This window comes from Amblyraja radiata, chromosome 9, assembly GCF_010909765.2.
Source record: "Amblyraja radiata isolate CabotCenter1 chromosome 9, sAmbRad1.1.pri, whole genome shotgun sequence".
Classification (NCBI taxonomy): Eukaryota; Metazoa; Chordata; class Chondrichthyes; order Rajiformes; family Rajidae; genus Amblyraja; species Amblyraja radiata.
In genome coordinates, this window is record NC_045964.1 from 48,394,776 (window position 1) to 48,416,828 (window position 22,053).

General features: G+C 44.1%; 1 protein-coding gene across 2 annotated transcripts in view; it reads left to right on the top strand.

The window, feature by feature from the left end:
- mdga2 (MAM domain containing glycosylphosphatidylinositol anchor 2) overlaps nt 1–22,053 on the top strand; it is a 1,081,316-nt gene that overhangs the window by 190,917 nt on the left and 868,346 nt on the right. The gene's annotated exons all lie outside the window — the stretch shown is intronic.

Genomic DNA, 22,053 nt, shown 5'->3' on the forward strand with positions numbered 1-22,053 from the left:
AACCCCTCCCCCACACTCCTCTCCCCCACTCCCCCCTCCCCCACCCCCCTCCCCCATATCCCCCCACCCCTACCACCTACACCCTTCCCACCTCCCACATACACCCCCTTCCCTACCCCCACAACCCCACATATCCCCACAAACCCTTCCCCACACACACACCCTCCCCCACACCCCCCCCCCCCCAACACACACAACCCCTCCCCCACACCACCCCGCCCCCCCTCCTCCACACACCTCGCCACCAGCCCCAGACAGGCCCCGCCTGAAGCCATCCCACTCCCCTGGCTGCAGGACGCTTTCCGCCTGAAGCTGTCCCCATCCCCCAGCTTCTCCCGCCATTGCATTGGGGGATCAGGTGAGTGGTGGAATATTGCATTGGGGAATGGGTTGAGTTGGGGGACCAGGCCTCCGGTGTGACTGGGACCTAACGGGTCCCACTTAATCTAGTACTATTTAAATGGGGAGAGACTGCAAATGAATATAATTCAGAGGGATCTAGATGTATCATGCATGAATCACATAAAAACTAGCAGGCAGGACCAACAAATAATAATCATAATCATACTTTATTAGTCAAGTATGTTTTGCAACATACGAGGAATTTTATTTGCCATACAGTCATACCAATAAAAAGCAACAAAACACACAAAATACATTTTAACATAAACATCCATCTCAGATTCCTCCACATTCTTCACTGTGATGGAAGACGAAAAAAAAGTTTGACCTCTTCCCTTTGCTCTCCCATGGTCATGGACCTCGAGCCTTCCGCTGACAGGACGATCTTGGCTCCTGTAGCCGGCGGTCGGGCCCGCCGCGTCAGGGCGATCAAGCTCCTGCATCGGGGGGGATCTCAGCTCCCCACGCCGGGCGGTCAGACCCCGGGTCGGGGTTAGTCGAACCTCCTGAGACTCTGGAGCTTTCTAATATCAGTCACTACCTGAGACTTCGTGCTCCTTGATGTTGGACTCCGCAGGCTGCAGTTGGAACGTCGATCTCAGGCAAAGCATCACAGGCTCCGATGGTAACTCCACGGCCCCGCAGTGGGGCTCAGTCATTCAATGTGGCAATGATTTCACCAGCCTCTGACTGAAGACATTCCTCCTCATCTCCTTTCTAAAGGTTTGTCCTTTTATTCTGAGGCTATGGCCTCTGGTCCAAGACTCTCCCATGAGTGGGAACCACATCCACACTTTCCAGGCCTTTCTGTGTGCCTTGGAGTTTAATAGTTTGAAGAGTGACTTTATTCAAAGAAACTAAATCCTAAAGGGCTTGTCATGGTGGATACTGAGATGTTTTCACATGGGAGAGGCAATAACTAGGGAACACAGCTAAAAAAAAGTCCAGTCACTTAAAACTGAGATGCATAGAAGTTTCTTCTCTCAGAGGGTAGTGAATCTCTGGAATTTTGTCCCTGAGGGTGGTGGAGGCCAAATCATTACCTATACTGTATATAAGGTAGAGATAGATAAATATGTGAAGGACTGAGGAATTGAGAGCTCTAGGGAACTGGCACAGAAGAGTTGAGGCCAATATATCATATTAAATGGCAGGGCAGGCTTGAGTAACCAGGTGGCCTACTTTTGGTTTTATTTTCTTGTGCTCTTGTGAAATTTCAGACTTGGAGGTGATGCTGAAGTCCAATTTCCCTTCCCTGGTCGATACAAAAGCTCATAGAGTTCTGGCTGAATCACTACCATTAAAACCAAATTATTCACCAGTTGATAGACCCAATGTGCTGAGGTAACTCGACGGGTCAGGCAGCATCTCTGGAGAAAAAGGATAGGTGGCGTTTCAGGTGAGGACCCTTCTTCAGAACCGAGCCGGAACATCACCTATCCTTTTTCGTAAGAGATGCTGCCTGACCAGCTGAGTTACTCCTGCACTTTGTGTCTATCTATGGTGTAAGCTAGCTCCTGTAGTTCCTTTTTTGTACATATTCACCAGTTGAGTTCTACATACTCACCAGTTGGAAGGCTTGGCCACGATCATGTTTGCACTCATTTTTTTTCACTTTTTTTTTCCTGTTTCTCGTTTACCCACTGATCTTATATCGTTATGATCGTTTACCCACTGATCTAATAACTGGGAGGATGTATTGTGCAGAGTCATATAGTTAAATAGCATGTAAACACACCCTCTAGTCCAACTTGCCAATGCCGACTAAGGTGTCTTCCTGAGCTGGTCCCGTTTATAGTCGTTGCAGCCTGTGTGATTTCTTTGTTCATGAAATTTGGGATGTAGAGGCAGAGATGCCTGGAGGGAATCCTTCTGATATTTATTTTTTGATCTTCACAAGTTCCTTGGACTTGACAAACTTTGAACTGTGTAGGAAGGAACTGCAGATGCTGGGTTAAACTGAAAGACACAAAAAGCTGGAGTCACTCAGCCTAATTACACAATGCTTGACGTGGGAAGTGGTTCAGGGCTAGCCAGTTGTGTCAGAGTCTACATTATCAATTGGGGGTGTAGAAGGATTTTTGACTATGCTTTGCTGTAGTTCATTGTGTTTCTTTTTTGTTATATGATGATAGAACTAAACAATTAAACTTCATTATTTGAACCTTTCTTATCTTTTGTCCATATTTCAGTTAAGTTTATTTTCAGTTCAGTTTAAGTTATTATCATGTGTACCGAGGTAAAGTGAAAACCCTTTTTGGTGCGTGCTGTCCAGTCAGCGGAAAGACAATATATGATTACAATCAAGCCATTTACAGTGTATAGATACATAATAAGGGAATAACATTTAGTGCAAGGTAAAGCCAGCAAAGTCCAATCAAAGATAGTCCGAGGGGTACCAATGAATAAGATAGTAGTTCAGGACTGCTCTCTGTTTGTGGTATTTTGACTTTTCTAAATAATTTGCTAATAAACCAAGAAATTATATTTCTTTATTAAATCACAAGCTTATTCCTGATGCCCATGTATGAGATTATCTTCTTAGTAGGCACTGTAATTTAATTTTATTAAGGGCTGAATTTTAGCCCAGAGCTTTCCTCATCATTCAGAAAAGGAATCCTAACCTAAACTACCACAAAAAAAACCTGTGTTCTGTGGTAATGATCTGCAAAAATTGTCCATATCACATTCTTAAGGTGTCTCATCAGTTACTGCGTGATCCAAACTTCAGAGTGGATTTTGGCACTTCAGTGTCAGACCAAATAACTACAGAGCCAATACCCAACAGCAGGTGCAGAGATTATCTACCCTGATATTGCATGGGACCTCGGAGAGTGATCAGCTTAGGCTAACAGATGTTTAGGAGCTCTGTGCAAAAGTACACAGCTACCCATTCAAACTTCCGCTTCCCGACATTCCACAACTTTGATAACTCTACACACCGACTAATACTTCCATGGACTTTTTTTCCATTTGAGCTTTGCACTAATGCCTTGATTCCGCACAGTCCATCTATTTGCATGCTCTATGTTTTGTGTGTTGACTGATTCTGTGTGCCTGTGATGCTGCTGCAAGCAAGATTTTCATTGTACCTGTCCCTCAACGTATTCCTGGCAATAAACCCAACTCGATTTGCAATGCTGAATTCCAATCTTTGGTGGTTCCAGATCTTCCTGTGGCTTTGCTGTCCTGCTGCAGAGACATTGTGCATCTCTGTGCTCCACTGTGAAGACCATCAGGAAAGAGCATCTGCAAAACAACATGTGGTACTGCATGTGTATGAAGGAACTGCAGGTGCTGGTGCTGCATGGTTAATACCTTTAGAGGAATTTTTATTTTGAAGAATCTGAACAGATAACAACCTTGTATACCAAATTGTTGCTGCCACAAGATTTGAATGTACCTTTTGCAGCAGCATTTTTCATTAGGCACATTTGCATCCAATGCCTTAGGATAGAATAGTAATTTTCACCAAATTCATGTTATACACATATTGAGCATTCGTTTGAGCTCCAATTTGAGAATCCAGAATCAGTAACTATTGAAACTAAGGAAACATAACCTGGAACATGGCAGCCATTTCTTTACTCAATGCTCTTCTTGCAAAGAATAATTATGTTAATTAAAATGATACTGGGGGCAGTACTGTATTGATAAGGTTACAGTTTAACACAATGAGTTATTGCAAGACTATTGTGGATTGGGGCTGTCTAACTTATATTATTCCTACTGTGCAGATGATGGTTTAAACCAAAGATAGACACAAAATGCTGGAGTAACTCAGCGTGACAGACAGCATTTGATCAGTCTGATGAAAGGTCTCGACCCACAATCACCCATTCCTTCTCTCCAGAGATGCTGCCTGTCTCGCTGAGTTACTCCAGCATTTTGTGTCCATCTTATATTATTGCTACTATTTGATTTGACTTGACTTTTATCTCAGACCCAATTTCGAAGTCAATGACAACTTCCAGTGCTCAGCCTGAGCAGAACAGGCCATGTTAAAACTGCTCTGCCTCTTCCAGAAGCAGAAGATGATGAGACCTTGCAGATTCCAAGGTGAGGGGTGATTTTGAAGTCTGGCATGGGCCAACGTATGCCAACCTGATTGACGAGGCTCTAATCTCTATTTAAACTGCACTCTGCTCTGTAGATAGATTACTGAGTGAGAACCACTGGCCACGGCTCTGCTTATTTAGCCGCAAATTTTTATTGCGTCTGGATGTGTGGTTTTCATTGCTTGCAATATCTGTGCATTGTGTTTTACTGCAATAGCAAATCAAGGGTCACATTGATGTAGCTGCAGGATAGCTATCGCTTTCATAGCTTCTCCGTGTTGTATTTACCTTTGAAGTTTCATATTTTTTGCAACAGTCTAGTTTTGACCTGAATCATAATTGACTGAGAAAGAAAGTGGTTGGTTCAGGACACAACCTGAACCTTGCTGGGATTACCATCTCAAACACATTTTGGAGGAAGTAGATGGAGAAAAAGGAAAGATAGTGACAATACTGGACACAGGTTAGAGTTAATTAAGTTTACTTTCTGCCTTTTGATCTCGCGATATGATTATTATTATTAACTCGTTTATTATTAACTCGTGTGGGAGGGAGAAAATAGGGAATTATAGACCAGGTAGCCTGACATCGGTGGTGGGGAAGATGCTGGAGTCAATTATAAAAGATGAAATAGTCGCACATTTGGATAGCAGTAACAGGATCAATCTGAGTCAGCATGGATTTACGAAGGGGAAATCATACTTGACTAATCTTCTGGAATTTTTTGAAGATGTAACTAGGAAAATGGACAAGAGAGTGCCAGTGGATGTAGCGTACCTGGACTTTCAGAAAGCATTTGATAAGGTCCCACATAGGAGATTAGTGGGCAAAATTAGGGCACATGGTATTGGGGGTAGAGTGCTGACATGGATAGAATATTGGTTGGACAGACAGGAAACAAAGAGTAGGGATTAACGGGTCCCTTTCAGAGTGACTAGTGGCATACCGCAAGGCTCAGTGCTGGACTGCAGCTATTTACAATATACATACATGATTTGAATGAAGGGATTCAAAGTAACATTAGCAAATGTGCAGATGACACAAAGCTGGGTGGCAGTGTGAACTGTGAGGAGGATGCTATGAGAATGCAGGGTGACTTGGACAGGTTGGGGGAGTGGGCAGATGCATGACAGATGCGGTTTAATGCAGATAAATGTGAGGTTATCCACTTTGGTATCAAAAACAGGAAGGCAGATTACTATCTAAATGGCGTCAAGTTGGGAAAAGGGGAAATACAACGGGAACTGGAGGTCCTTGTTCATCAGTCTATGAAAGTAAGCATGCAGGTACAGCAGGCAGTGAAGAAAGCAAATGGCATGTTGGCCTTTATAACAAGAGGAGTCGAGTATAGGAGCAAAGATGTCCTTCTGCAGTTGTACAGGGCCCTAGCGAGACCACACCTGGAGTATTGTGTGCAGTTTTGGTCCCCTAATTTGGTCCCCTACATTCTGGCTATTGAGGGAGTGCAGCATAGGTTTACAAGGTTAATTCCCGGGATGGCGTGACTGCCATATGCTGAGAGAATGGAGCGGCTGGGCTTGTATACTCTGGAGTTTAGAAGGATGAGAGGGTATCTTATTGAAACACATAAGATTGTTAAGGGTTTGGACACGCTAGAGGCAGGAAACATGTTCCCGATGTTGGGAGAGTCCAGAACCAGGGGCCACAGTTTAAGAATAAGGGGTAAGCCATTTAGAACAGAGATGAGGAGAAACTTTTTCTCACAGAGAGTTGTGAGTCTGTGGAATTCTCTGCCTCAGAAGCCAGTGGAGGCCAATTCTCCGTATGCTTTCAAGAGATAGTTGGATAGAGCTCTTAAAGATAGTGGTCAGAGGATATGGAGAAAAGGCAGGAACGGGGTACTGAGTGTGGATGATCAACCATGATCACGGCTCAAAGGGCCGAATGGCCTACTCCTGCACCTATTGTCTATTGGTTCAGAGAAGAATGATCCCAGGGATGATTAGGTTAACATAGAGGAGTGTTTTATGGCTCTTGGCTGTGCTCTCTGGAATTTAGAAGGATGAGGGGTTATTTCATTGAAATCTACTGGACAATGAAAAGCCTTGATAGAGTGGACGTGGAAAGGATGTTTCCAGTAATGGGAGAATCTAGACCTCAGGATAAAAGGGTATACCTTTAGAATGTAAATGAGTAGCAATTTCTTTAGCCAGAGGATGGTAAATCTGTGGAACTAATTGCCACAGATAGCTGCGGAGGGTATTTTGGGGTATTTTTAAAGGGGGGATTAATAGGTTTTTGATTAGTCCAGGCATATGGAAGGGAGGCACGAGAATAGGGTAGAGAGAGAAAAATAGATCAGCCATGATTGAATAGCGGAGTACATTCAATAGGCCGAATGGCCTAATTCTGCGACTATGTCTTATGGTCCTCTGTACCATGTCATCCCACAACCTCCTATCCAAGGTTTCCATCATTCACACAGTCACAATGGCCTCCTGACCTTCCCCAACACCACCCCTTCAGCAAACTTCTATCACTGTGGGGCTCATATAAGTTCATGTGATAGGAACAGAATGAGGCCATTCAGGCCATCAAGTCTACTCTGCCATTCAATCATGGCTGATCTATCTTCCACTGAACCACATTCCCCTGCCTTCTCCCCATAACCCCTGACACCTGTACTGATCAAAAATCTTTCTATCTCTGCCTTAACAATATCCATTGACAGCCACAGCCTTCGTGGCAAGGAATTCCACACAGTCACCATCCTCTGACTAAATAATCATCTTCAGCCATGTAATTCCTGCTCCCTGGCCAGGCATCAATCCCAGTCAGCTACAATTAGGACTCTTGCAAAAGTTATGATCCAATAACCAGAAGATTCAGATCTCTGCAGGGCCAGATGTCTTCAGCCACTGCTTGCACCCTACCTGCTGAGAGTTAATATCTCAGTTCCAATTTAGACCAACTCAAAATCAATTTTGTCCCAATAATTTCAAGTATGTTCAACCGTTCCGCACAGCAGCTGGATCCAGTCCAGCTTAACATTACCACTATGAAAAGGTCTACTTGCTTGACTTACTCATCACACTGCAGTAGTACTTTGCATTCTACCCCTGGAGCTTACTTAACATATCACTTTTCTTTCCTTTAGAGCTCCATTCAAGCAAGAGGAGCTATTTCTGCTAAATATGCACAAAATTCAATAACTAGCAACTTATGGCATTAAAATTCCTATTGCTCTTGAAGAGACCATATTGTCACGTAACTTAATTTGAGGCATGAGGATAGGTTTTCAGTTTGCATTATCTGGTTTTAAATCAAGAGTGTATGTTGATATGAACCGGCAATGGATAAGTGATATAATTACATGTTGCAGCCTAACATACCCACAAAAGCCTACATGAAGATAGTATTTAATAATCCAAAATAGCAATGAATTAATAACAGTAATACTAGGAGCCATAATAGTGCATAAACCAATGTCTGTAGTGCAACCAAAGACACATTCCACAGAAGTTCACAGTTGTTTTGTACCATGCTTCTATCAAGGAGGCACAGTGAGGCATCAGTAGAGTGGTTGCCTTAGAGCACTAGATACCTTGGTTTGATCCTGACTACGGGTGCTGTCTGCATGGAGTTTGTCCATTTTCCCTTTAACCGCGTGGGGTTTCTCCAGGCGCTCCGGTTTCCTCCCACATTCCAAAGACGTACAGGTTTGTCAGTTAATTGGATTCTGTAGATTGTCTGTAGTGTGTAGGTTATAACTAGTGTATGGGTGATCGCTGATTGGCATGGACTTAGTGGCCTGTAGTATGCACACCCTATCTGTAAAGTAAACTACACATGTCCAGCCAGTCAGGCCAGGAGTAGATATAATGTGACAGGAACAGCATTCCCATCTGCTGACATCCCCTGATTAAAGTCCCATTTTACACAAAATATGCAAGTTGACCCTTGTTCAGAAATAAAACTTTGCCAACAGAGGATAAATACACCTAGTGCAATCTCAGTGTCTGCTGTTCTGATAAGGTAATCCTATCAAAAGCTAGATCTTTATAACAAAAGGAATCGAATATAGGAGCAAAGAGGTCCTTCTGCAGTTGTACAGAGCCCTAGTGAGACCACACCTGGAGTATTGTGTGCAGTTTTGGTCCTCTAATTTGTGGAAGGACATTCTTGCTATTGGGGGAGTGCAGCATAGGTTTACAAGGTTAATTCCAGGGATGGCGGGACTTTCATATGCTGAGAGAATGGAGCAGCTGGGCTTGTACACTCTGGAGTTTAGAAAGATGAGAGGAGATCTCATTGAAACATATAAGATTGTTAAGGGCTTGGACACTCTAGAGGCAGGAAACATGTTCCCGATGTTGGGGGAGTCCAGAACCAGGGGCCACAGTTTAAGAATAAGGGGTAAGCCATTTAGAACAGAGATGAGGAAAAACTTTTTCTCACAGAGAATGGTGAGTTTGTGGAATTCTCTGCCTCAGAGGGCAGTGGAGGCAGGTTCTCTGGATGCTTTCAAGAGAGAGCTAGATAGGGCTCTTAAAAATAGCGGAGTCAGGGGATATGGGGAGAAGGCAGGAACGGGGTACTGATTGGGGATGATCAGCCATGATCACATTGAATGGCAGCTGGCTCGAAGGGGCAAATGGCCTACTCCTGCACCTATTGTCTATTGTCTATTGTCTATTATCTTCTTCTTCTTGCATTTGAGGCAGCGGAGGTTATGTAGCCAGGCGCTGTAGCCAGTTCAATATGCTGTTGTCAAGGGCCGTGACGTCTACCCCTCCACCAGGGGGATGGAGGACAGTGCAGTCAAAAATGACGTGCTGCGCTGTTTGTTGGTCTGCTCCACACATGCAGGCTGCTGTTGAATGCAGCCCCCAGTGATGCATGTTGGCGTTGAAACAGCCGATCCCTGTACGGAGCCGGTTCAAGGCGACTCACTCTTTGCGGGGCAGGTCCGAGCCGGGTGGGGCTGTGGTGTTCGGTGGAACAGTGAATTGCAGAGGTCATGTGATCTGTTCCCAGCTGGTTCTCCATCCTCCTAGTGTGTTGAAACCGGAGCCACAGAGGGTCACTGCGTGACGGGAGAAGGGGCGACGAGATGACAGGCGTTGAGGTCCCAGAGGTCCTGGATGAGGTGGTGCAGAGGATGTTTGGCATCTGATGGGGCCTTGCACACCAGCCTTTGAATGAAGTACTCTCTGCTAAGCTTGGCTAGGTGGGATACCTGCGAGCACCGGCAGAAGATCCGTGGGAGCAATGGGGGCAGGTCATGATGATTCAGCGCAATCATTGGAGGAGGGAGGAGTGTGGGTGGGGGGGGGGGGGGGATGGGACTGAGGCTAGGGCGCGGTGATTGGAGGAGGGAGACGTGCCAAATCACTCTTGGCACAGACCTGCGCCTCATCCGCAGCCAGGATCGATCCCGGCTCTCCGGCATTGTCCCATCCCCACCCGAGTGCCCCCCACACGGGTGGCCAGAGACATCAAGAATCAGACGGGAGCTGTGCCCCCAGGTCCACAGCCAGCGCAGATAAGCAGCGCTAAACCCAGCTCAACATTGCCTGTCCCAGCAGGTTAACCAACAACCCTGACTGGACTTGTGGGAAATATGGCCCAGGTTTACAGCCAGCGCAGAGAAGCAATGCTAGTGTCATGTCAGTCCAAGCAGGGCTGTAGGTTAACCCAGCGAGACAGGCAGCGTTGAGCTGCATTTAGCGCTGGATTGTGCATCCGAAGCCTCGCGCGTGTGTGAGTGTGCGCATGCGAGCGCGGCCGCCAAGAAATGGTGTCCCCCTGTCCCCTGGTCCCCTCCATATTTTGATAGTGATTTCCGTGCCTGGGTGAAGGAAGTTTATTTTGCAGCAGTTAGAATCAGAGGTTATTGAGCTAAGCAGCAACTGCACCTTGGTACACGTGATAATAAACTAAACTGATTTGCTCATCAACTTTATCGAGCTATGCAGCATGCAAACAGGCCTTTCAGCCTGACTTGCTCATGCCAAACACACTGGCATACTGGACTAGTCACATTTGCCTGCATTTGGTTCATAGCCGTCTAAACCATTCCCATCAATATACCTGTCTAATTGTCTTTTAAAAGTCATAATTGTATCCACTTCTATAGCTTCCTCCAACAGGCCATTCCAGATAGGTACTATCCTCTGACTGAAAAAGTTGCCCCTGATGTCCCCTCTCACCTTAATGCCCCTGTCCCACTTAGGAAACCTCTGGTGACCTTGCGCCCCACCCAAGGTTTCCATGAGTCGTCAGAGGTTTTGATCACTCGCCTGGAAAGCCTTGACCGAAGCGTGAGCTGCATCTACAGACCAAAGATCCTACAGGACCTTTGCTACCGACCGCACACACACACACACACACACACACACAAACACATCCCGACGGTGTGGGCCAGGGACAGTGGAGGAACGCTGTCTGCGCAATGAAGAGGAAGGTAAACGGCTGCCACAGAGCATGGTAAGTCCTTTAGAGAGCACGGGAGGGAGGGAGAGAAGGAGAGAGAAAAGGGGAGAGAGAAGGGGAGAGAGAAGGGCAGAGAAGGGGAGAGAAGGGGAGAGAAGGGGGGGGAGAAGGAGTGGAGACAGTTTTAAGAAGTTTAATAAAGTTAGCGGGCATTTTACCTATAGGATCTTTGCTGAAAACTCCAATGAGCCAATCAAAATGGCTGGTCAGCGAAGGAGATTGACTTAGACTGCCTGTAAGTAAATAGCGACCCCACTCCACTGGCTTCGACCAAACGGCAACCTATTTTTAGTCAAGGCCGGTTTTGATTTTGTTGAAATAATGGCAGGAACATAGAAGAAGCCTTGACTATGCGGAAGCCACTTACGACCATTAGGGAGAGTGACCAAAACCACCGGGAACTTCACGGAAACCTTGGGTGGGGCGCAAGGTCACCAGAGGTTTCCGTTCAGGTTTCCTAAGTGGGATAGGGGCTTTAGCCTATGCCCTCTAGTTTTAGAATGCTCTACCCTGAGAAAAAGAATGTGAGCATTCACTTTATCCATGTCACCATGATATTCTACACATCAATAAGGTCATCCCTCAGCCTCCTATGCTCCAAATAGAAAAGTCTAGGCCTATTCAACTATTCCCTCTAACTCAAGCCTGCAAGCCAACATAATATCCAGGTTAAGTGTAAGTTCCTATCTCTCATAGAGCTCAATAACTGAGCCAAAAGTGAACTGAAGCTTGTCCCTCAAACATACGTGTAAACATCGTCAGCCACTTGGGCTCGATGACTGAAGTAGGATAACCTTTGTTCCGAAGCAGAGCTAATCTGCAGGTTAACTGGACGATATTACAAAACCTACCTTGCTTTCAAGTTGTTTGGCGTATAACAGAGGCAGTGAAATAATAGTTCCTTAGAAATTGTTCACCCAGTCGACATGTATTTTATACAGTCCTGACAGCACTCCTATTTCCAACAAAAATTGCAATTTTCACCAAAATGATGTGAATAGTAGCAACGAGGTATTTAGCACACAAATTTATGCACTGGAATGACAGCTCTGAGGTTTCTTGCTGTGGCCTCTGTGCTGAGCTCATTGTTGCGGTCAGTGAACTGACCACTGGAAAACTCATCAGTGCTTATGTGACTATTCAACCGCTGTGCAGGGGGGAAAAGACTTCCATGGAAGTGACAGGAAATGGAGGAATGGGCAGTATGGCACCCTCTGCCTCACCATCATTGGAGTCCCTTGGATGACCTTTAATCGGACTTTACTTGACTTTATCTTGCACTAAACAATATTCCCTTCATCCTGTATATGTACACTTGACGGCTTGTTAACCAGTATTTCCATTGACTGGATAACATGCAACAAAAAAGCTTTTCAATGTACATCGGTACACGTGATAATAAACTAAATTAAACTGGTGATTTGGAAACCCCCTCCAGGGGAATAATCACTGGGCCACTGAGTGCTGTGTGCAAGTGCATGTGATTGTCCAATGGAACCCAATATAATTATTTCACTTTGGTTATTGGCAATGGTTTACTATTGTCAGGTGTACTTACATACAGTAAAAATCTTCATTTAGTGTGTGTTGTCCATGCAAATTGTACCATACATGAGTACAACCAAACCAGACACAAGTATAATAGGTAGTGAAAAGAGAAAATAAACAAGAGTGCAGCATGCAGTGTTACAGCTACATAGAAAAAGCAAATGAAAATCTGCACGATCCTGCATGAGGTATATTGGGAGTTACTTTTTAAGAAAGTGATAAACCCCACATTGTGGCAGGATGTATGTTAATTTTGGTCATTTTTTAATTATTAATCATATATGTTTATGAACCCACTTGAGCTCTTGTGGAAAAGAATATCTGTGAGTAGTGGACGCCTGCAGGATATATGCTTATCTTTATGTAGCATGTAGAATACAATTCCTTTTTACTTTCAAAACAAGGTCAGAGTAATTAGCATTGGATCATTACTGCCGTTATCTGGTCTCTGGGTTCATTCTGAGAGTAAACGGGTTCAAGTGGTGCAGTCTGTGAAGAGATTGCACGTTCCCCCTGTGACTGTGTGAGTTCCCTCTTAATTCTCCAATATCCTCCAACATCAAAAATACGTGGATTGATACGTTAATTGGTTACTGTAAATTTGTCGTGGGTGAGTGATAAAACCTCAGGCAAGTTGATGCAAATGTGGAATCATTATAGGGTTAATGTAAAGGCATGGTTAATGGTCATCACAAACTTGGTCCAGCAAAAGGTACTGAAGCTTGAAAGTGCACACCGCCAGATTCAAGAATAGCTTTTCCCCTCCATCATCATGCTTCTGAACTGTTATTCTATAAGCTAGGGTACTGTTCAATTAACCTCTACCTCATTGAAAACATTGGTCCTAGTCCAAGGAACTGATGCACTACAATGCTGAGAACTATATTCTGCACTCTATATCTCCCCCTTTGCTCTGCCTATTGAACTTGAGTTTGAACTGATTGTATCAATGTATGATTTATCTGATCTGTTTGGATAGCATGCTAACAAAGCTTTTCACTGTACCTCGGTATAATTGACAATAATAAACCTCATCTCGAAGGGCTTATTTCCATGCTGTATATTCATAGAGTCATAGAGTGATACCGTGAAACAGGCCCTTTGGCATAACTTGCACACACTGGCCAACATGTCCCAGCTAGCTAGAATTTACAGGACGGTCCAATACAGTCAACATACTTTTTAGAAACTGTCTGCATCTTGAGAACTTTGTCTTTAATGATATCATTATTTGTCTCGGCCGGGTGTCTTCAATACTGTTAGAGACCTGGCAGATGACAAGCTGCCTGGCACTCATCCAGTGTGGGATGGGAAGGATGCAGACGTGATCTTAATCATTTGTCTGTAGAGAATCATAGAAATCCATGGCACTGATGTAGTTTAGACAGTTTATTAGAGAATCATAGAAACTTACGGTGCTGAAGTAGCTGAGAGAAACTATGCAAGCCTCAAGGGTGTTTGCTTGTTCTCAATTCCCACATATGGTGAGTGTTTCTCCCTCCACTTTCTGACCCCAGAGAAAGGAAATAATTTTATTTTTTCCAATTTCCCCGTCACCCTGCTACCAAATTCACTTGAATCACTGCCAGTGTGGTGTTTTAACCTGAGGGAGTGTTCTGCTACTTCACAAACGGAATATTCCCACCTCTTAAAAATGTGTCATTTGGTAATGAGTGTAGCGGGAAGCCTTCCCAGGCAACAGTTCTAAACAAACCTGTTGAATTTTCCGAATCTTTTAAGCAATTGGATATTGCTCCTGGCGTAAACATTGCTACGAGGATTAAGCTTAATTTAAATTTTTGCTGCTCTGTGGAAATGTCAGCTCACTTACATAATTTCAGTGTGAATTTTCTGCTAATCTAATTTCAGTCTGTGGCACTGCTGGGAGCATTGCCCAAGTATGAACTTGCAATTACTGGGAAGACCACTCTACTGCTTACTGACCTGTTGAAGACTGACGCTGCTAATAGGAGCAGGATCTGACAAGGGTGAGCAAGTAATGGAAGAGCATTCTCCAGCATTTACAATATGACGAACGAGGTTGACCCTTGTGTTGTCGGTTCTGGCAAATTTCATCACTGGTCGGAAGATAGCAATTACATAATTGACTGTTCACACCTCCAGAAAAGCTAATCAGTCATCAGGCCCATCCGTTCACCTTAATGTGCAGAAAGTTGCATGCTGGCAAGTCACAGAATCAGAGCTGTGTCTGCTGACTCTTTCCTGAAGCAATCCTTAACGGATCCACTCCCCGCTCTCCTCAATTGCATTGTATCTTCCTTGATCTCAAACTCTTCTCATCGTTTCCAATTTAATGACATCCTTTCTGTAGCATGATGACGAGAAAAGTACACAATGCTCCAAATGTGGCCTTACCAACTTCTTGCACATCTGTTACTTGCCATAAGACATAGGAGCAGAATTAGGCCATTCAGCCCTTCGAGTCTACTCTGCCATTCAATCATCACTGATCTACTTTTCCTTCTCAACCCCATCACCCTGCCTTCTTGCTGTAACCTTTGACACCCATCCTAATCAAGAACCTATCTATCTCTGCCTTAAAAATACCTGATGCCTTGGGGTCCACAGCTGTCTGTGGCAATGAATTCCACAGATTCACCACGCCTAAAGTAATTCCTCCTCATCTCCTTTTTGAAGGTATGTTCTTTTATTCTGGGTCCTCTGGTCCATGACATTCCCATTGCTGGAAACATCCTTTCCATGTCCACTCTATCTAAGCCTTTCATTATCTGGTAGGTTTCAATGAGAAACCCCCTCATCCTTCTAAACTCCAGCGTGTACAGGCCCAGAGCCTTCAAATATTCTTCATACATCATCCCCGGGATCATTCTCGTAAACCTCCTCTAGACCCTCTCCAAAGCCAGCACACCTTTCCTCAGTTATGGGGCCAAAACTGCTCACAATATTCCAAATATGGCCTCACCAGCACCTGTTAAAGCCTCAGCATTACAACCTTGCTTTTATATTCTAGACTCCTTGAAATGAATGCTAATCACAACACCCATATGGGATATATCTAGGAAGAAACTTCAGATGCTGGTTTAAACTGAAGACAGACACAAATTGCTGGAGTAACTCAGTGAATCAGGCAGCATCTCCGATGAGAAGGAATGGGTGACGTTTCGGGTTGAGACCCTTCTTCAGGTCTACCCGTACTCAGTACCCTGTTTGATGTAGTAAAGCATGCTAATCATTTTCTTTACTACCCTGTCCACCCATTAAGTTACTTTATGGAACTATGTACCTGCATCCATTGGTGTCTCTTTTCTACAACACTCCCAAAGCCCTACCATTTATTGTCTTATGTCCTACCTTGGTTTTATCTTACCAAAATGCAACACTGTATATTCATCCAAATTAAACTGCAGATGCCATTCCTTGACCCATTGGTCCGGCTGATCAAGATTCAATTGAAATCCGAGATAAATATCTTCTTCATCCACGGCCTATACAACCGATTCTAATGGCTTCTACACATTTATTAACTATGCTAAATGTTCACATCCAAATCATTAATATAAATAGTGTACTATAGTGGACCCAACACTAATCCCAGCGGTGCACCACTTGTCACAGGCCACCAGCCTTAAAAAACAAACCTCCACCAGTACCCTCTGTTTCCTACCTTCAAGGCAATAGTTCCAGGAAGGTGGCAACACAAGTCGTGCTGAAGAAGGTGTTTAGCATACTTGCCTTAGTAGGTCAGTGTACTGAGTATAGGAATTGTGATGATATGTACAGCTATACACAACATTGGCAAGGTCACATTTGGAGTACTGTGTACAGTTCTGGTCACCATGCTATGGGAAGGATGTCACTATACTGGAAAGGGTGCAGAAAAATGTGTTGTTACCAGGACTGAAGGGTTTAGATTATTAGGAGAAGCAGGATAGGCTGGGTCTTTTTTCTCTGGAGTGTAGGTGGATGGGTGAGATGAAAGGGAACTGGGAGGCAATGTTGTCACATGGAGGGGAGGTGGGTGTGTGCATGGGATGAGTTTCGAGAGCAAGTGATAGCGGCGACTATAATTATGACATTTAACCGATAGGTACTCGGATAGGGGAGATGAAAAGGGATTCTACTTCTTCCCTACAACCATCAACAATTAAACCCTACAGCATCCAAATAAGTTCCGAACTACATAGACTTGGGGGGCATTGTTTTTGTCTTTGCACTATTGTTGTTTGTTTATATTTTATATATATACACTGAACTTTTTGGATGTTTATTATAGAGTACTACTAGACTAAGTGGGACCCGTTGGGTCCCAGTACCACACGGGAGGGCTGGTCACCCAACGCAATATTCCACCTCTCCACCAATTCCAATATTGCTGGCCAGTGTGGGGGGGGGGGGGGGGATTTCTGTTGCGCCAGTATGGGTGTTGTGGGCCGAAGGGACTGGCTTCCAGAGGGCTAGTATGGACATTGCGGGCTGAATGGATTCTTGGGCTGGCAAAACTTTGCGAGCAACAAACACATTTTCTGAAAACCACATCGAAGGGACTTACCGTGGAGTCGACGTGCGTTCAGTGTTATTCGCAGCTCAGAGAGCCGTGACCCTCTCGCTTCCTCCGTCTCGCAGAGACTGAGTGAGGCAGACACTTCCGGGTTTTATAGTCCCACCCCCCCTGCCGCTAGCGGGGGCAGCAGAGAGAATGGTGAACTTTTTAAAAACATTAATAACTCTCTGATATTTAATCGATGAGAAAAATCCTCCAGTCCAATCCGGCGGAGGGGGACTCTGAGCGAGGTGGCCAAAAATGACGGCCGTAAGCAGCGGCGTTCTCTCGAAATTCACGAAACAGAAAGTCGAAAGAGGTCAAGATCTTAGTTTTAGTAATACAGATAATAGAGTGTAGAGTACTATGTTTACGTATCTGTTGTACTGCTGCAAATATGAATTTAATCGTTCTGATTTAGGACATGACAATTTAATCACTATTGATATGGGCCGGCCACAGGCAAATTGGACTAGCTCCGTTAGGCAACTTGGTCAGCATGGATGAGTTGGGCCAGAGCTTGTGTCTGTGCTGCATAGTGCTATGACTCATTTGCTGTACTCAAATCTGTATCAGATTGATCCACATAATGTTTAAGCCTAATGTTAGAAAGTAATTCCCTGGTACACAAAAATGCTGGAGAAACTCAGCGGGTGCAGCAGCATCTATGGAGCGAAGGAAATAGGTGAAGTTTCGGGCCGAACCTCTTCTTCAGACTGATGGGGGGTAATTCCCTGGTTCCCTGTAAATTCCCTGTAAAGCAAATTTGGAATGTTCAATTAAAGTTCAATTGTAATGGAGCTTCCTCCTTAGTAAAGCACTCATTTTGAAAGTACTGAGTCTGTGGTCCATTGCGAGATAATGACTTGAAACTCAGAAAACTTCTGGGATGAGCGAAAACAACAATTTCCATGAAAAGGTTGCAGGATTCTGCCTGCATCCTGTGTTTCTATCCGTTTTCTGTGTTGAGGTAACTTTGTCTTTGTAACTCTCCTTCATGCATGAGAGTAATCCCCCGCGTACTCGAGGCCTCAACTAGGTTGCAGTATATTTGCTGAAAAATGCCCGCGAGTAAAAAAAGGTTGCCATGAAAAAAATCGATATTTTTTGTACTCCTAGGTATAGTCGAATTAGGTCGTAGTAGGTCGGCATGTTATTCATAGGTAATAGAGGGTAGTCGAAGGTAATCAAAGGTAGTCGAAGGTAGTCGTAGATGGTCTTCAACATAGTCGAAGGGAGATCGAAGGAGGTCGTCTACACTCTCCACTATTTGGTGTCCAATTTTCCCGAATCTAGTCGAAGCTAGTCGAATCTAGTATTCAACATAGTCGAAGGAGGTCTTCAACATGACACTTTTTCAAACTCTCCTAAACTCTTCTAAACTCGCCAATTAGGTTGCTGCAGTGGGACAGCCCCTTTCCTCAGCCATTTCAGCTGTCAGTTCCTTTGTACCTCAGCAGTGGGCTGCAGCGATGTGAGGCAGACATGGGTAAAATGCTAATGCCATCAGTTGATGTTCGCACAGCAATGCAATTATCAAATGATGCTAGCATTGTGGTGATCTGGAACCTTGTCATAACAGCCACTCTCACGTGTTGAATAATTATTTGATAAATTCGTTAGCGGGTTCTTCTTTTATACATTTGAAATATATAAGTAACGCTGTAGCAGGAGCCATAGTGAGTTCCCACTGGCTGAAGAAAAGTATAAAGCTATGAATGAATACTATATTCTGCACTCTGTATCTTTCCCTTATTAGCTCCACCTATTGGACTTGAGTTTGACTTGATTGTATTTACAGTATAGTGCTATCTGATTTGATTGGATAGCGTTCACATCAAAGTGTTTTATCCACTGCATTCTGCAGCCAGTGCATCTATGAAGTTTATAGTAGTTTTCATTTAATCAATGTTGAATACAGATGCAGCGTTTTGGAGCTAATAGTTGATAATGAAAGCAGAAAGACAAAGGTCTTACAGTATTTACTTCACTGCGAAAAAGTATTGGCATCATGATTGCTGTGAGTTTTGCAAAGCACTAAGTAGCACATCAAATTTGATTAAAGTTGACTAGTCACAATTAGCAGCATTTTTAATGCTTTCTCGGACTTTGCAGAATTAGCTTTAAATAATGAATGGTAATGGATAATTTCACTGTGGTGATTTAATTGTATACTCTCAGAACAGCAAGGCAGAGGTGTGAAATCATGTAAACAGAAATAGATGGCCGTTAATTTTATTTGATAACAAAGTTTGGAAGGGTGTTGCTCTGAAAATTGAAGCAAGATCCTAATGCAGGCAAATAGGATGAAGAAAAAGGTCAGCGGGGACATGATGGCCAAAGGGCCCATTTCTGTGCTGTTCATCTGTATCTATATGACTGATTGGCATTATTTTACAAATTGACAAGGGAAATGAAGAACAGTATAAAAATAACAGAGAAGAAGTATAACATAGCAAAGATGAGCGGGAAGCCAGAGGATTGGGAAACCTTTAAAGAGCAACAGAAGATAACTAAAAAGGCAATACGGAAAAAATTAGTTAAGACAAATGAGGGTCCCTTGAAGACAGAAATAGGTGACTTTATTATGGGGAGCAAGGAAATGACGGACAAGTTGAACAGGTACTTTGGATCTGTCTTCACTAAGGAAGACGCAAATAATCACCCAGATGTACTAGTGGCCAGAGGACCTAGGGTGATGGATTAATTGAAGGAAATTCACATTAGGCAGGAAATGGTGTTGGGTAGACTGATGGGACCGAAGGCTGATAAATCCCCAGAGACTGATGGTCTGCATCCCAGGGTGCTTAAGGAGGTGGTTCTAGAAATTGTAGATGCATTCGTGATAATTTTCCAATGTTCTATAGATTCAGGATCAGTTCCTGTGGAGTGGAGGGTAGCTAATGTTATCCCACTTTTTAAGAAAGGGGGGAAAGAGAAAACAGGGAATTATAGACCAGTTAGCCTGACATCAGTGGTGGGGAAGATGCTGGAGTTAATTATAAAAGATGAAATAGCGGCACATTTGGATAGCAGTAACAGGATCGGTCCAAGTCAGCATTGATTTACGAAGGGGAAATCATACTTGACTAATCTTCTGGAATTTTTTTAATTCCAGATAGATCTCTTAAAGATAGCAGAGTCAGGGGATATGGAGAGAAGTCAGGAACGGGGTACTGATTGTGGATGATCAGCCATGATCACATAGAAACATAGAAACATAGAAAGTAGGTGCGAGAGTAGACCACCAGGTCCGTCGAGCCCGCACCGCCATTCGCTCATGGCTGAACACTAAACAGACACACTTACCCACAAACAGTAGACACAAGACACAGAACACAAGACACTACCCTCCCCTTTATACCGCTATCACCCCTCTCCACCCCAAGAACCTCGTGATCTCCTGGGGGAGGCAAAAAAACGGATAAAAACCCAGGTCTAATTCGGGAAAAAAATCCGGGAAATTCCTCTCCGACCCCAATCCAGGCGATCGACACTTGTCCAGGAATTCACTCAGGTCTTACTATACTAACCATACCTAGGTCCATATCCCTGCCCTCTCCCCGTAGCCCCTTATCCCCTTGGCAGCTAAAAAACCATCTATTTTAGACTTAAATATATTTAACGTTTCTGCTTCCACTGCTCCCTGGGGCAGTGAATTCCATAAATTAACCACCCTCTGGGTGAAGAAGTTCTTCCTCATCTCAGTTTTAAAAGAGCCCCCCCTTATTCTGCAACTATGTCCCCTAGTTCTAGTTTCCCCGATCATTGGGAACATCCTCGGTGCATCCACCCGATCAAGGCCCCTCACGATCTTATATGTTTCAATGAGATCGCCTCTCATTCTTCTAAACTCCAAAGAGTAGAGTTCCAGCCTACTTAACCTTTCCTCATATGTCAATCCCCTCATTGCAGGAATTAATCTTGTAAACCTTAAGTGAATGGCGGTGCTGGCTTGAAGGGCCGAATGGTCTACTCCTGCACCTATTGTCTATTGTTTATTGTCTATTGTCACCTCTTCTGTTCTCATGCAGCATTGATGGCTGTGGTTTCCTTATCCTCCTTGAGACGTTTCTTTCTTCTGGCCAAGATTTGCAGTAGCTTTATCATCTGCAAATCTGGAAACTAACCAAAGCTTCTATAGCACTGACATCTCTTTGCAAAACTGATGCAGTAAAAATGGCACTTTGAAAAGATATCACGTTCTCCCCTTCTCTCCCCTTCTCTCCCCTTCTCTCCCCTTCTCTCCCCTTCTCTCCCCTTCTCTCCCCTTCTCTCCCCTTCTCTCCCCTTCTCTCCCCTTTCTCTTCCCCTTCTCTTCTCCTCTCTCCTTCTCTCTCCTTCTCTCTCTCCTTCTCTTCCAGAGCCATCCAGACAATACAATCTTCATTCAAGTCCACAAAGATCATCACTGATTTGAAAACGAGCCACCTTAGCATTTGATGGTATGGAGCATTCATGAGCCTTAGTGAAACAGGGAATGAAACTCAGTAATGGCTGCTAATGCAGTTGTTGATTGCATCATGCTGACCATCTTATCTGCAGAACCTTCCTGGAGGAGATTCTCAGGGCAGTGTCCTTGGCTCAAATGTGCCATGCGATGCCATTACGTGGGCATGAACTGCTTCATTTTTTGAGCAGTATTGCAAGGAATTGAATGTCGTGCAATTGGCACCAAATATGTTTTTAAACTTTACCTTATGAAGGCAACTCAGAACCAGCATCAGGTGAATGACCATAGGCACTGGTCCTGAGGGAGTTAGGTTCCACCAATCACACCTATATTTTTATTTGCAACTCAGGAGGGTAATCAAAGTGTATAACAATGTAATGCATTTTAATTGGCCTGGTAGAAATAATTTATTTCCTGAGAAAATAATGGTTTAATTTTACACAAATGGTGGTGAGTGCATGGAACAAGCTGCCGGAGGATATAGTTGAGGCAGGTACTATGGCAATGTTTAAGAAACATTTAGACAGGTACATGGATCGGATAGGTTTAGAGGTTTATGGGCCAAAAGCAGGCTGTTGACTGTAGATGGGGTTGTAGGTCGGCGTGGACATTGA